We start from the raw sequence: 14,035 nt of genomic DNA, 5'->3' as shown, positions 1-14,035 counted from the left end.
TTTGATCGTACAGAAAATCAATCATAAAGCAGGGGTCCATTGTATTTTTAACTAGTTACATGAAACTTTGCGTAATTGGGGCAGCCGCTTAATTGGGCCAAAATGCACTAGTCCCAATGTGTCCCAAATAACCGGAACCAATTGTGTGTATATATATAATAACGACATCATCTGTCTATCCCCTGTATTAATTTGTGTAATCCTTCCTTAAATTTATTAAGATCCACTTCCAGAATGCTAGATGGAAGTTTGTTCAATCAGTTATTCTCTGATGAAAGCAAACTTTCACATGTCTGTCCTATAACCATCCTTTTTTCAATTTAAGTTTGTCTCATTATGCATGTCATCCAAGAAAGAATAAGCATATCATTATCATTTAGTTTATGCAATCCATTTAAAGCTGTAAACACTTCAATCAGGTCTCCTTGCAGGTGCCTATTTTCAGATGCTGCAGTTTGCAGAACTGAAGTCTAGTTAAGAGCACCCTTACCAACAGATCTGTAGTGTAACCTTCCTAAATTGAGACTTCCAAATCTGCATGCAATACTCAAGGTGCAGACTAACCATTGCTTTATGCCAGGGGTGGCCAACTTAATTTGTGATGCAATCTACTTTTCTTCTTAAATGTGCTGCTATCTACAATCTCAAGAATTTCATTGCACATGGTTAAAAACGTTAATCAATATATATTGAAAAATGTTTATAAATTTTAAAATTAAATACAATTCAGAATTCTTATTTTAAATTCATACGTATTTAAATTTTTAATTTATGTGAAGTTTGTGTCATGTCATCTGCCAAGCTTTCAAAATCGGGGATATACTGTGATAAGGCCAACTGTAATGAATCTTCTGTATGCAAGTCTGTAAGAGTAGAGTGATTCTTCATCTTTGTTTCAAACACGAAAAGGCCTATTCACATAGATATGTGGAACAAAACAGCAATTTAAAAGTTCACTGCATTTTTTTACATTTGGGTACTTTTCCTGGCAAACATATTTCCCAAATCTTTTTCTGATGATCTGGCTTATAGCAAGATATTGTTTCGCAATGTGATAATTTCATTTTGAAGTAATATTTTCTGCATGTGAAAAATTTCAGCGTTTTTTCCTTCAATTTGTTTCATCTCTAAGTCAACATTAAATGGATAAGAAATATATTGAACAATGTCTTTGATTGTTTTAAAATCACTGAATCTAGTTTCAAAATCATCCACAACTTTCTCAATTTCAGAAACATATTTCTGTCTATTAAATTCAAAAACAGGATATTTTTGCAAATGATCTTGCATATTTGCAAAAATGATCAATTTTTTTTTCTCTGAGATCCTTAGCCCTTGCCAAAAATTGATATTTATATGCAGTAATACTACTACTAATCGTGTCACCCACATTTTTATTTTTTCCTTGTAATTCCAAATTCAGATCACTTAATTTACTGGTAAAATCTGACAAAAAAGCCAGATCACACCACCCCATATCATCTCTCCTTTGATCAACAAATTTTTTAATTCCATTCAGCAAATTTCGAAATCTCTGTAGAAACTTACTCCAACTCAGCCACATCAGATTTGGTTAATTTTCATCAAGTTGCATTTCGAAAAGTCTCCTTTGGAGGGGGGGGAGAGAGAGAGAGAGAGAGAGAGAGAGAGAGAGAGAGAGAGAGAGAGAGAGAGAGAGAGAGAGAGAGAGAGAGAGAGAGAGAGAGAGAGAGATTGTTCTCTGATGGAATTCAATTTCTATGTCCAAGAGCTATGTCCATAACACTTTTAGTATTTAATGTTTTGCTGGCTAACACTTGTTGGTGGATGATACAGTGGTAACTCAAAAATTCTGGGCATTCGTCATCCTTTTGGCACAATGCAATGAATCTGTTAAGAAGCTCTGTCATTGCTTTAGCTCTCTGTTGTTATTGATACGAGCTTAAATAGTGGTAATTTAATTTTTTCAATAAAATTTTTGAATGCATTAAATATATCAAGACCTCTATTTCTTTCTTTTAACGAAAGCAGTTCTTCTCTAGCGGCAGAATCATTGAAAACCATATGAATAAAAACGAGCAATTGAGCTGTATCACTGATGTCTGTAGATTCATCCAGTTGTAAAGAAAAGGACAAGCAATTAGCAATATGAGCACACAATTGTTCGCTCCCATTTTTACTAATTTTTTTGATGCATCACATCACAGTATTTCAAGATAATTGCAAATCTTGAAGAGCACTTCTAATTTCATTTTTGTTCTAAAATTTTCAAAAAGAGACTTATTTCTAAAAATGTATCTTTGATGAATTGACCATCAGAAAATGGTTTGCATTTTTTTGCAAGGAGATGACTCACTTTAAATGATGCTACAGTTACTGCTTTAGATTGTAAATTAGGTGCCATGAAGAAATTTTGTTGTGCAAATAATCTGGATTATTTAAGTTCTTTTAATTTATTTTTTCTAAGATCACTATTAGGCAGAAAATCTGATTGGTATTTACCATTGGGTTGCGTTGAAGTGCCTTTCTAAATTTCTGTTTTTTTGGGTATAGCTACGGAAGCATTGCAAATCAAAAAACATTTTTCTTTTATCATTACAAAAAAGTATTTTAGTTCCCACTCTTGATGAAAATGATACATTTTACTCTTTTTCATAGTATTCATTTTAAATCAAAGTACTGTCAAATCATATGTACTTATGTCAAATCATAAGTACTGTCCAGTTATTAATATTAAGTAATCTGAATAAGAATTAGACACATACACTATGCTCTCTCCACAACTTAACTGCGTGAATTTTCACTAAATAAGCCTAGTGGCTGTGCTCCAACAAGAGTAGTCACGTGATTCAACGGATAAAGGAAATATTTAAAATTCATCGTGATCGATCAAAATTAAAGCCACGATTGACTGGTAGATCACGATTGATTTTTTGGTCACCCCTGCTTTATACAATGAGATAATGATTTACTTGACCCTCCTGTCAGAATTCCTGTGTATCATTGACAGAACCACATCAGCTTGTGCACTACTTGTAGAGTGTCATGTCATATGGTGCAATTATCCCTAGCTCTTTTTTGTTCTTTACTACCTTGAAATAGTAACACCTACTTGGTATTTTATTCTGGGAATAATGCTATCCATATACGATACCTTGCAATTATCAATGTCAAACCTCACTTTCCACTTTTTATCCCATCTGCCCAGTTTCTCTAGGTGTTTTTGGTTACATATGCTCCATTCTGTTATTAACCACTCTGCTAACCTTTGTATTATCAACAGACTTAGACATTAAGCTTGGTATGCCTTCATAAGCTCATGTCTGGTGAGTATGGGCTTGGCACACCTAGGGTCCTGAGCTGGGTATCATCATTCTTCTATTTCTTTCCCTTCTACTTTTGACTCTCTCAGGATAACTTGGGAAATTTTTTTTGGCTGGTGCAACATAAGCTTCAAGCTTCCTTGCACATGTAGCTAATAATAATAAATATCATTAATAAATATTTTTAAAAAAATGAGCCGCCCAGCATTGAACCATGAGGAACTCTACTTCACCTTTATCAGCAGCAGTAACTTGCCTCTAATTATTCTAACTCTCCAATTTATAAAGTAGTCTTTCATGAGGAACAATGTCAAAAACTTTATAGAAACTTTTACTTAACTCTTTTATAAAAATCTAAGTATATGATCAAAATTATTTTTTACATCCATTTCCTTTGTTACTGCATCTTAGTAGCTAATTACATGGGCCAGGAGACAAGATCTCTCCTTAACAGATAAATGCTGAAATTGCTGTATAATTGCATTCTTGTCAAGCTGATTCTGCCTATCTTCTCTAATCATTGACTCCATTTATATTCCATGAAACAGAAGTTCAACCATACAGGTTTGCAGCTTCCCTCTTCACTCTTTGTTCCCCTTTGTGAATAAGAGGGGTCATTTTCGCATCTCCAGTCTGTAGGGACCTCATGTGAACACAAGGATGCTCTCATAATGGTGGTTAAAAGTTTGCTTAATTCTTTTGCTGCTGCTTTTAATAAAACTGGATAGATTCTGTCAGCCCCTATCTCCTTATTTCACTGGTATTTTTCCCTCTGCTTGGAAATTTGCTCCTATTGATCTGGTTCCCTAAAAAGGGTGACAAATTGCTTCTTTCTAATTGTCATTCCCTTACACTTCCCAAAATAATGGAGAAATATAACAGCCATCTCTTTCACTATCCCACTACTTTGAAACCTTCCATCTGACCAGTGATCACTGATATGCATTCCATTAGTGTTGATTCAGTGGCGGTGATATATTGGCTTACGTTACTCAATTGTGGACAGATTTTATGAAAAAAATGTGGTGGAACTTAAGCAGTTGTGCTTGACATGTGTCTAAGACTTTTGTATTTGTCATAAAGATCTTTTAAATAAAATGCTGATGTTCACCAAGCTTCAGTTCTTTCTTCCACACTTATTTTTGTATATTAAAGACCCTCTTCCACCGACAGTAAATCCTATCTGTAGTTTTGTTCATGATAGAACACTACATTCTTACCAGTAAGAAATACTGTTCAAGGTTTGGGCCTAAATGGATGTCAGATGAACTAATGAGACTCTTGGAAGAGAAGAAAAATGTATGGGATGCATATAAATTATCAGGCGTCACAAAAGCCTATGGCAAATATAAGCTAGTCTGTAATCAAGTCACAAAGGAGGTAAGGCAAGCGAAGATTGATTATGAAAAACCTTTGGCAAAGGATGCTAAGAAAAACAGCAAGAACTTCTTTAGTTATATAAACTCTAGAAGGAAGGGGATGAATCAGATTGGTCCACTTGATATCGATGGTTCAACTGTTGATCCTGCTCAGATAGCTGACAATCTGAATGAGCATTTTGCATCTACATTGACACATGAGGAGTTATTAAGGGAGAAGAATGCTAGAAGTTTATCAAATTGTAACAGGGTGCTTAATTATTTTATAATAACTGAGAGCAAAGTGGAGGAGAAATTGTTGAAGTTAAACATAAGAAAGGCACCCGGGGTAGATGGGATCTATCCAGTTATATTAAAAGAGGTGGCAAAAGAATTAAGCAAACCCTTATCTCATAATTATGAGAGCATCCTTGGACTCAGGGAAAGTCCCCATAGACTGGAGATGTGCAAATGTATCCCCAATTCACAAAGGCGGATCTAAGGGTGACACGAGTAATTACAGACCAGTTAGTTAAACTTCTGTTCTGGGAAAAATAATGGAGTCACTGGTTAAAGGTGCACTGCTGGATCATCTAGACAAGGCTGCAGTAATAATTCAGACACAGCATGGGTTTGTTAAGAGAAAGTCTTGTCTGACAAATTTGATTGGTTATTATGATGTTATTAAAAAGGAACTGGATGCAAAAAATAATTTTGATATCATGTACTTGGATTTTAGGAAAGCTTTTAATACTGTTGCACATGGAAGACTACTGTATACATTGGACCAGTATGCTATTTAGAGCAAGTTGCTACAATGGATAAAAGGGTGGTTAAGTGGGAGAAGACAGAGTTTGGTAATCAATGGACGCTGCTCTTCATGGACTGATGTTATTAGTGCAGTCCCCCAGGGTTTGATGTTGGGCCCACTGCTGTTTTGTGTATTTATCAATGATATTGATGAAGGTATATATCAGGCTTAATGTCCAAGTTTGCAGATGATACAAAGGTTGGCAGGGTTGTTAATGGCAGTGTGCTACTGCAACAGGATCCTGAAAAGTTGGGTAGATGGGCTGAGAAGTGGCAACTGAAGTTTAACATTGACAAATCCAAAGTACTGTATTATAGGGCTTAGAGGGGAACAGGCATTCTGTGTTTTGTTCATGATAGAACACTACATTCTTACCAATAAGAAATACTGTTCAAGGTTTGGGCCTGTGTTTAATCAGACACTCAGTCTAAAACACTGTTGGATCCAATATCTTTCTATCTCGGAAGATTTAGGAGAAGTTCAGTTGGCCTGCCTACCTAAAATCCACTCATGCACACCTTCTCGATGGTATGCCCTATTACGTCACTCAGGTGGCAACGAATGCGTAGAGTGATTCTCTTCAAGACACCTGGTCACTATGAAGAGAAAAAGACTAAACTCTCCTGCATGACAGCACAACGAAACAAATGGCCCTCAGCCCCCAGCACTTTCACTCCCCATCTTATGGCAGCAAGAGGATTAGAGTGGAAGCAGAGGGTGCTAAGAATCTCTGGGTACAACCAGGCTGCTGTGCACGGAAACTGAACTAGGCCTGTTACAACATAAGATCACTCATCGGTGAAGACAGGATATTAGAGCTGGAAAAGGAATTAGAAAATGTGAATTGGAATATTATCGGTTTGGTTGAAACAAGAAGAAATGAATCATTTAGAAGTTTATCAAGTGGAAATCTGCCGTACACTGGTGGAAACAGTGAAAGGAGCGAAGATGGAGTTGGCTTTCTTCTTCAAGAGGAGCATTTCCATTTACAATGGGTTTCCTCAGCCTACAAGTTATTTTTTGGTACCTATTCAACGTCCAGGTTTCTGCTCCATACAATAGAAGACTTTGTACAATCATTTGAAATATAAGTTTCTTTGTTTTATTTAGGATATGTGTGCTCCATAGAACAGAATTTAACATGCCGATAGCCTTTCTGCCCTCTGCAATTCTCTTATTGATCTGCTTGGGATGATCCATCACTTTGTGAGATTGATCCCAAATATATGAATTTATCGACTTGTTTAATTTTAAAACCTGCAATATTTAGAATGTGTCCTGATCCTGAAGACAACATTTCAGTCTTGCTATAATTGATTTTTAGACCCCATTGTTTATATTCCTCACACAATTGACAACATGCATAATCTTCTAAGTCTTGCACTATCACCACTTGATAGCCTGCAAAAAGTAAATTGTGAATATAGGTGTTCTTATTAATCAGCAATCCCAATCCCATTTTATTGCATTTTTTTGACCAGGATCTTAGGCAGATGTCAATATAAATTTTGAAAAGTGTTGGTGACATGAAACAGCCTTGTAATAAGCCTTTTGAAGTGTAGAATTCAGGTGACAAAGTTGATCCCACTTTAATTCTGCATCTGTTATTCTGAAATTGTCTTAATAATGTCAGTTAGTTGTCCATCATTGTCTTTCAGTGCTTCCCATAAGAGTTTTCTTGGAACACTGTCATATGCCTTTTCAAGGTCAATGAAAATCATAAACATTTCTTTTACTTTCGATCGGCATTTTTCAAGGATCTGTCATACTGTTGAGATATGGTCTATACATGACCTCCTGGCTGAAAAACCACTTAGTTCTTCTGACACCTTGATTCGGGCTTCTAAATGGTTCCTCATTCATTTTCCAAGAATCTTTAACAGCGGGTTCAGGACGCATATTCCTCTGTAATTTGAACAGCTTTTCCAATTGCCCTTCTTATAAATTAATGTGATATATCCTGTTGTCATTTCTTTCGTATTTCTTCTCCTCTCAATATACCATTTAACAGTTTTTGTATCAGAACAGCCACTCCTCTTCCTCCGTATTTCAGAAGTTTCATATAAACTCCTCCAGGTGATTTGCCATTCTTTCCTTCCTTTAGCAAGAGTTCCACTTCCCTAACAGAAACTTTTAAGTTCGAGTCTTCTACACTGAAAACCTCCACCGTCTTGAATGCTTCCTGGTCTTCTTTTAAAGGTCCTTCATAGTACTTCATCCAGTCTTTCAAAGGTATTAATTGCAAACCAGCGTTGTTTCTGTTTTCTCAAGTCTTTAAGGACCTTCCATGATTCCGCTGATCACTCGAAACCCAGTTTGTTATTAGCAATTGTGCATTTCCTTTCCTATTCTTCATTTTTCGCTTCTACTACCAACCGATTGGCTATTTTCTTCTTTTCAACATAAATGTTCCTATATGCCTCATTACTATCACCCAGTCATTTCTGATATGGAAGTTTCTTTTCCTTTACAGCAGCACTTACTTTCTCTGTAATCCAGGTCTTTTTAGGTCCTTGACTCTTCTTTTTGCCTAGGATTTCATGAGCTATTTTTTTTACAATATTTTTTAAATATTCATAGATTTCTTCAGTATTACCTTTTATCTCTATGTTAATTGTTTGTTTGTTATTTGGTTTTTAGGAGCATTAGCAACTAAGGCCATATTGCTCCAGGGATATGCGGTGGTCATTCCCTGACCTTTCCGCATTCTCCGTATTTGGTGGTCACAGGCTCGAACCTCGGTCTGATCAAGAAGCATGTGCTATGCACTGCTGCTCCTGCCCACCTGGCTACGGAGGTGCTGTTAATTGCAGCATCCAATCTCTGGGTGAAGTTGTTTCTAATGCTGTTGTCCTGAAGTAGTTCAACATTAAATTGATCCACTTGTAGCATTTTTCCTTCCCTGCATTGTTGGTTGTCCATTTTTATTTTCTTAATCCAGTTCCACCTCGGTGTTCTTTTAACAAGAAAATAGTCAGATCCACATTCAGCTCCTCTATAAAGTCTGACATCTTTAAATACATATGTCCCTGAATGTTTTGAAATAATGTAATCTATAACTGATCTAATTCGTCTTGTCTCCTGACCAAGCATATTTATGGATATCCTTGTGTTGGAAAAATGTGGTGTTTATTCTCAAGTTTGACTGTTTACAAAGATTGAATAGTCTATCTCCGTTGTTGTTCCTCTCTTTCTCTCCAAATCTTCCGCTAACTGCTATTTTGTTCAGTTCCTACTCTTGCATTTAAATCCCCATTAAAAATATCTCTTTGTTCTTAGGGATTTTTTTTTATTAGTTCCCTCAGATCCTTCCAAAATTCATCCTTCAAGGTATCAGCCGTGTCATTGGTCAGAGCATATATTCCCAAAATACATATTGCTCTCCCATACATTAATTCCAATGAGATCATTCTTTCATTAATAAATTGCTAGTTTTTGCTGTTATGTCTCAATTTGTTTTTAACAGCAATAGAAACTCCTGCTCTTGCTCTTTCATTCTTATTGACTCCACTCCCAAAATGGTAGTATTCTCCCATTATTTCCTCTCCGCATTCCTTTTTCTTTGTCTCCAATAACACAACGATGTCTAAATTGAATTTTTGGAGTTCATCTGGAAGAAAGTTTCTTTTAGTTGAAAGACCTTGAATATTCTAGCTTCCCAAAATCATTGTCCTTTTCCGTTTGCCGAGTCATTTCTGAAAGTGCAGTCCATTTTCATTTTCACTTGTAGGTTGTTTAGCATTTGTGTATTTTTTATACCGAAGGAAGAGCTAGCCCGTTGCAGCAACCTCCAACCTGGAGGCTTTCTGGTCCATAAAGATATTAAAAACATTTTGGAATTCAAAAGTACATCACCAAGGGTGTCAAGACTATATTCAGGATTTCTAAGAGGTACAAGCTTAAAGATTATAATTATTTATGCACCAACATCATGCCATGATGATGAAGAGGTTGAAGAAATGTACACTGAAATTGAAAGTATTCTAGATGAGCAGAAAACACACTACATTATCATTATGGGGGAATTCATTGCTAAGGTTGGAAAGTGACAAAACAGCACAGAAAGGGGAACTATAGAAATTTTGGAATTGGTTAAAGAAATGAAAGAGGTAAAAGACGTGGAATTTGCAGAATCTCGAAGAATGTCAGTAATGAACACTTTTTTTTCAAGAAAAGGGTGAAGAGAAAGTGGACATGGAAGAGCCCAAATGGATTAACAACTAATGAAATCGCCTTCATTCTCACTAATAGAAGATATATCATTAATGATGTTACCATCCTGAACAAGGTAAATGTTGGAAGTGATCACAGAATGCTAAGATGCACACTTGATATAGATGTAAGAAAAGAAAGGAAGAAACTGACTCAAGTAAATAATATGGATGTCTTTGAGATAACAGAAGAGGAGAAAAAGCAGTATGTACTGCAACTTAAGGACAAGTTTGAGCTTCTGCAGAGTGTTCAGGACTAAGATATCGATGAGGAATACTACAACTTTCTGAAGGTGATAAGCCCAAGAAACCTATAGGTAAAAAGAAATTCAAAGAAGAAACACTTGTTATGATGAACTGAAGGCAACAAATGAAGAGCAAGATAGACACTGAAAAGGAGAAAATTGAGTATACTGAGTTATGCAAAGTCATTAGAAAGAGACTCAGAGAGGACATAAGAAGATTTAACACAAGAAAAGTAGAACAAGTAAGGGAAAACAAAGGACTTAAATCAGCAGCCACGAGTAGTAATACAGAAAGGCAAATGATACTGAAACTGAAGAATAGCGATGGTGTACCTATAAATAGCAGAGGAGGCATAATTCAAATAACAGAAGACTACTATAGAGAATTATACAAGGAGCAACGGAATGATGCCAGCAGTGGGGAAGATGGATTGCAAATTAGTAACACATACGATATACCCGATATCCTTCCTGATGAGTTAGAATATGCATTGAAGAAAATGAACAATCAGAAAGCCCTGGGGGAAGATGAAGTTACTGTAGAGTGTTAAAATTGGGAGGAAGAAACATGGCACAAAAACTGGAAAGACTTCACAAAATGCAATAGAAAAGGTGTGATGCCTAAGGAGTGGAATAATGCAAGCGTAGTTTTGCTGCATAAGAAAGGAGATAAATCAGAAATTGAAAATTATAGACCAATTAGCTTGTTATCCCACATCTATAAATTGTTTGCAAGTGTAATTACTAACAGATTAGAAAGAATACTTGATGAGAATCAACCAAAAGGGCAAGCTGGCTTTAGGACAGGATTCTTAACTATGGATCACCTTCGTGTAATGTCACAGCTAATGGAGAAAGCAAATGAATATAAAACACCATTATGCCTGGCATTTGTGGATTATGAAAAGGCATTTGACTCCATACAGCATAAGGCAATGTTTCGGGCACTGGAAAGACAAGGCACAGATACCCCATATAGTATGATTTTGATGAAAATATATGAGAACGCTACCTCCTTTATTAGACTAGACAAAGACAATAGCAAATTTAAAATTCAGAAAGGAGTTCGACAAGGAGACACAATATCTCCGAAGCTGTTTACTGCTGCCCTTGAGGAAGCTTTCAGAAGATTAGACTGGTCACAGAAAGAGTCAATGTGAATGGAGAGTACCTAAACCATTTACGATTTTCAGATGACATTATGGTCGTAAGCCACGATCTCAAAGAATTAGAGGAACATCTTAATCAGTTATTCACAGTTAGTAAAGATTTTGGATTAAAGATGAATATGGCTAAAACAAAAGTAATGATGAACAAGTATGCCATAGAAAGGGATATAATGATTGAAGGAGCAGTAATTGAAAAGGTGGAGTCATATGCTTATCTGATACAAGTCATCAGCTGTAATAATGATAAATGGCTGGAAGTCAAGAGAAGAATAAATTTTGGATGGATAGCATTCAGGAAATATAGTCACATACTGAGGAGCAATATCCCAATTTGTCTGAAATGTAAAATAATGAACCAATTTTTCTCACCACCATGACTTATGGAAGTGAAACTTGGGCACTCGCTAAAAGAATGGAAGAGAAACTGAGAACTACACAGCGAAGAATGGAAAGAATTATATTAGGAATCAGACTGTTACATAAGAAGAGAAACACATGGATTAGGCAGCAAACTCAAGTAAAGGACATTCGTATCAAAACTAAATAACTAAAATTGTCTTGGGGCGGAACACATAGTTCGAAGACATTATGACAAGATGGTCTAAGAAAATAACAGAATGGTCCCCAAGAGGAACCAGAAGAAAACCGGGAAGCCAACAACGATGATGGACAGATGAAATTCATGAGTTCGTGGGTAGTAAATGGATGGCCATTGCACAAAACAGAAGGAACTGGAAAGTTACTGGAGAAGTCTTCATTCTGCAGTGGATTGAAAATGGCTGATGATGACGATGAACCCCAGAGAAATGTACCAACTGTGTGTGGTACTACACTTCGGGTGGTAGAAACTGATGGTGGTGTAATTATGCAGTGAGATATGAAATTTTCTGAGCAGTGCAGACAGGTGCCAGAGCAGATCACGGGGCATTGTCAATGATATTCAGGAATTTTGCTAGTAGGGAAAAGGAGGTGATTATCCCTTTGTATAAAGCAGTGGCCATGCCTTGAGTAAGGTGTACATGTCTGGCTGCCTCATTTTAGGAAGGATGTAGAGTTGCTTGAGTGAGTACAGAGAAGAGCAACATGATTGTTGAGGGGAACGAATGGGTGATCTTACCAAGAAAGGCTGAAGTTCTGCAAATTGCAGCATCTGGAGACTAGGCACCTGCGAGGTGATCTGATTGAGGTGTAATAGTACCTCGAATGTGTTGAGCAGGCTTGATTCTGATGGTATTCTTTCTCTTGCTCAGATTACAAACCTGAGGGGGCATAAATTCAAATTGAGGTAAGACAGTTATAGAATAGATGTGTGGAAATTTGCCTTTAGCCAGCAGGCAGTTGATTGCTGGAACAAACTTCCATCTGTTGTTGTGGAAGTTGATATCTTAAATAAATTCAGGGAAGAACTGGAGAAATGTTTAGAGGGAATGGATGTGTGAAATGTGTTTTTTTTTTTTTTTTATCTGATACTACAGAAGCTTGCTTTCTTGCATCACATGGCTCTACTACTACCACATTCCACTTTTCAGTTTGAGAAGACTTGCCCTGCACAACCTGTTGCAACTTCTCAATATCTACCACTAGTTTCTTAAATGCTAGTCTTCAGATTATTCTACAATGGGGTAAATAAAACTTGGTTAACTTTGATCTTTCTAAAGCTTATTTAGAAATCTTTAATAACACTCAAATTTCTAAAGAAGATTGCATATAGCTAGGGATTACCCTGATCTCTCTTGGCATATGCACATCACAAATATTGCTTCCTCTGCATCAAAGAACTGGGGCTTCCTTTTTTTGCTCTTGACATTTCTTTTCATCTACACATCTGCTTATCTGTATAAAACTCAAGTCCACTCTGGTTATGGAACACTATCCATATTTGTGAGGTTTTTCCAAAACCTCTCTTAACACCTAAACTCTATTTGAAAGACAGAGGAGAGGTTTGTTAGTGACCTATCTCTTAGAAATGCTCTGTGTCATAGACATTATTTCTGCTAAATGCCAGAGAATTGCATAACATGGATATTTGGAATATATCCTCCAAAAAAGACCAATGTTTACAGCTATGTATTAAAAAACTTGGCTAATATAGGCTATAGGACATTTAAAAAAAAACAAAAAAACTGGACTGTTGCTGGTTGGAAAGTTGTAATGTGGTTTGGCAAATCCAATTTTTTCCTGTACTCTAACGTTGCCTGGTACTTGTTCAAAAAAGTAATCAAGCATTTCAACCAGACTGTGTGCAAGGTATCATACTAGCTAGTAGTGCTTGGTCAATGATGCTTTGGTGATGTTTTAACTATTGTGAAGTGGGTCTCCTACTTGAAATACCAACCAGAATGAATCAGATTGTCCTTTTTTGTTGAATATTTGAGGGATACTTATGATTTCAATTTGTATTCCAGGATGAGAGCTGCCCAATTCATAGGACCTCTACTGTTTTAAGCTGGGAAGGAACACTAGAGAATGGTAGGGCATTTAAATTGGGTAGCCAGGTCATTAGATTTAAATCCTGTAGAGAACGTACTGGACTACCGTGAACGAAAAGTGAAAACATAACAATAGCATCCACAAAACTTGAATAAATTGCAGGCTCAGTTATTTTTAGATTGGCCTAATATTGGTATAAACTATTTTAAGGAGTCTGGTTGAATCTCTACCGATGAGAATTCATTAATTCATATTGTGGGAGGGGTTATACATCATTAATTGAAAAATTACATAGGTGAATAACTTTTTGTCCAGTGTTTGAAACATATGATTAATATCTCTGTCTTATTGCCTATTGCTAGCCATGATTGACAAAACAATCCAAATACTTAAAATTGCTGACATCAAACCTGGAATCAGCTGATAATGTCATATCATGAAATTAATTAATTATTGCTTTAAAAATTCTTTACTATTACACTTCTCCCAATAAAGTGTAAAACAAAGCT

The 14,035-nt window shown here is 36.2% G+C and overlaps 1 protein-coding gene across 2 annotated transcripts in view; it reads left to right on the top strand.

Moving 5' to 3' along the window:
- The window catches only part of LOC150085385 (uncharacterized), a 237,836-nt gene that overhangs the window by 162,228 nt on the left and 61,573 nt on the right, over positions 1–14,035 (top strand). The window lies entirely within an intron of this gene.

The sequence above is a fragment of the Mastigoproctus giganteus genome, chromosome 5 (assembly GCF_048544385.1).
Source record: "Mastigoproctus giganteus isolate SK-2022 chromosome 5, ASM4854438v1, whole genome shotgun sequence".
Lineage (NCBI taxonomy): Eukaryota > Metazoa > Arthropoda > Arachnida > Uropygi > Thelyphonidae > Mastigoproctus > Mastigoproctus giganteus.
The sequence above is the reverse complement of the archived record's forward strand: the minus strand, read 5'-3'. Positions and strand labels throughout refer to the sequence as shown.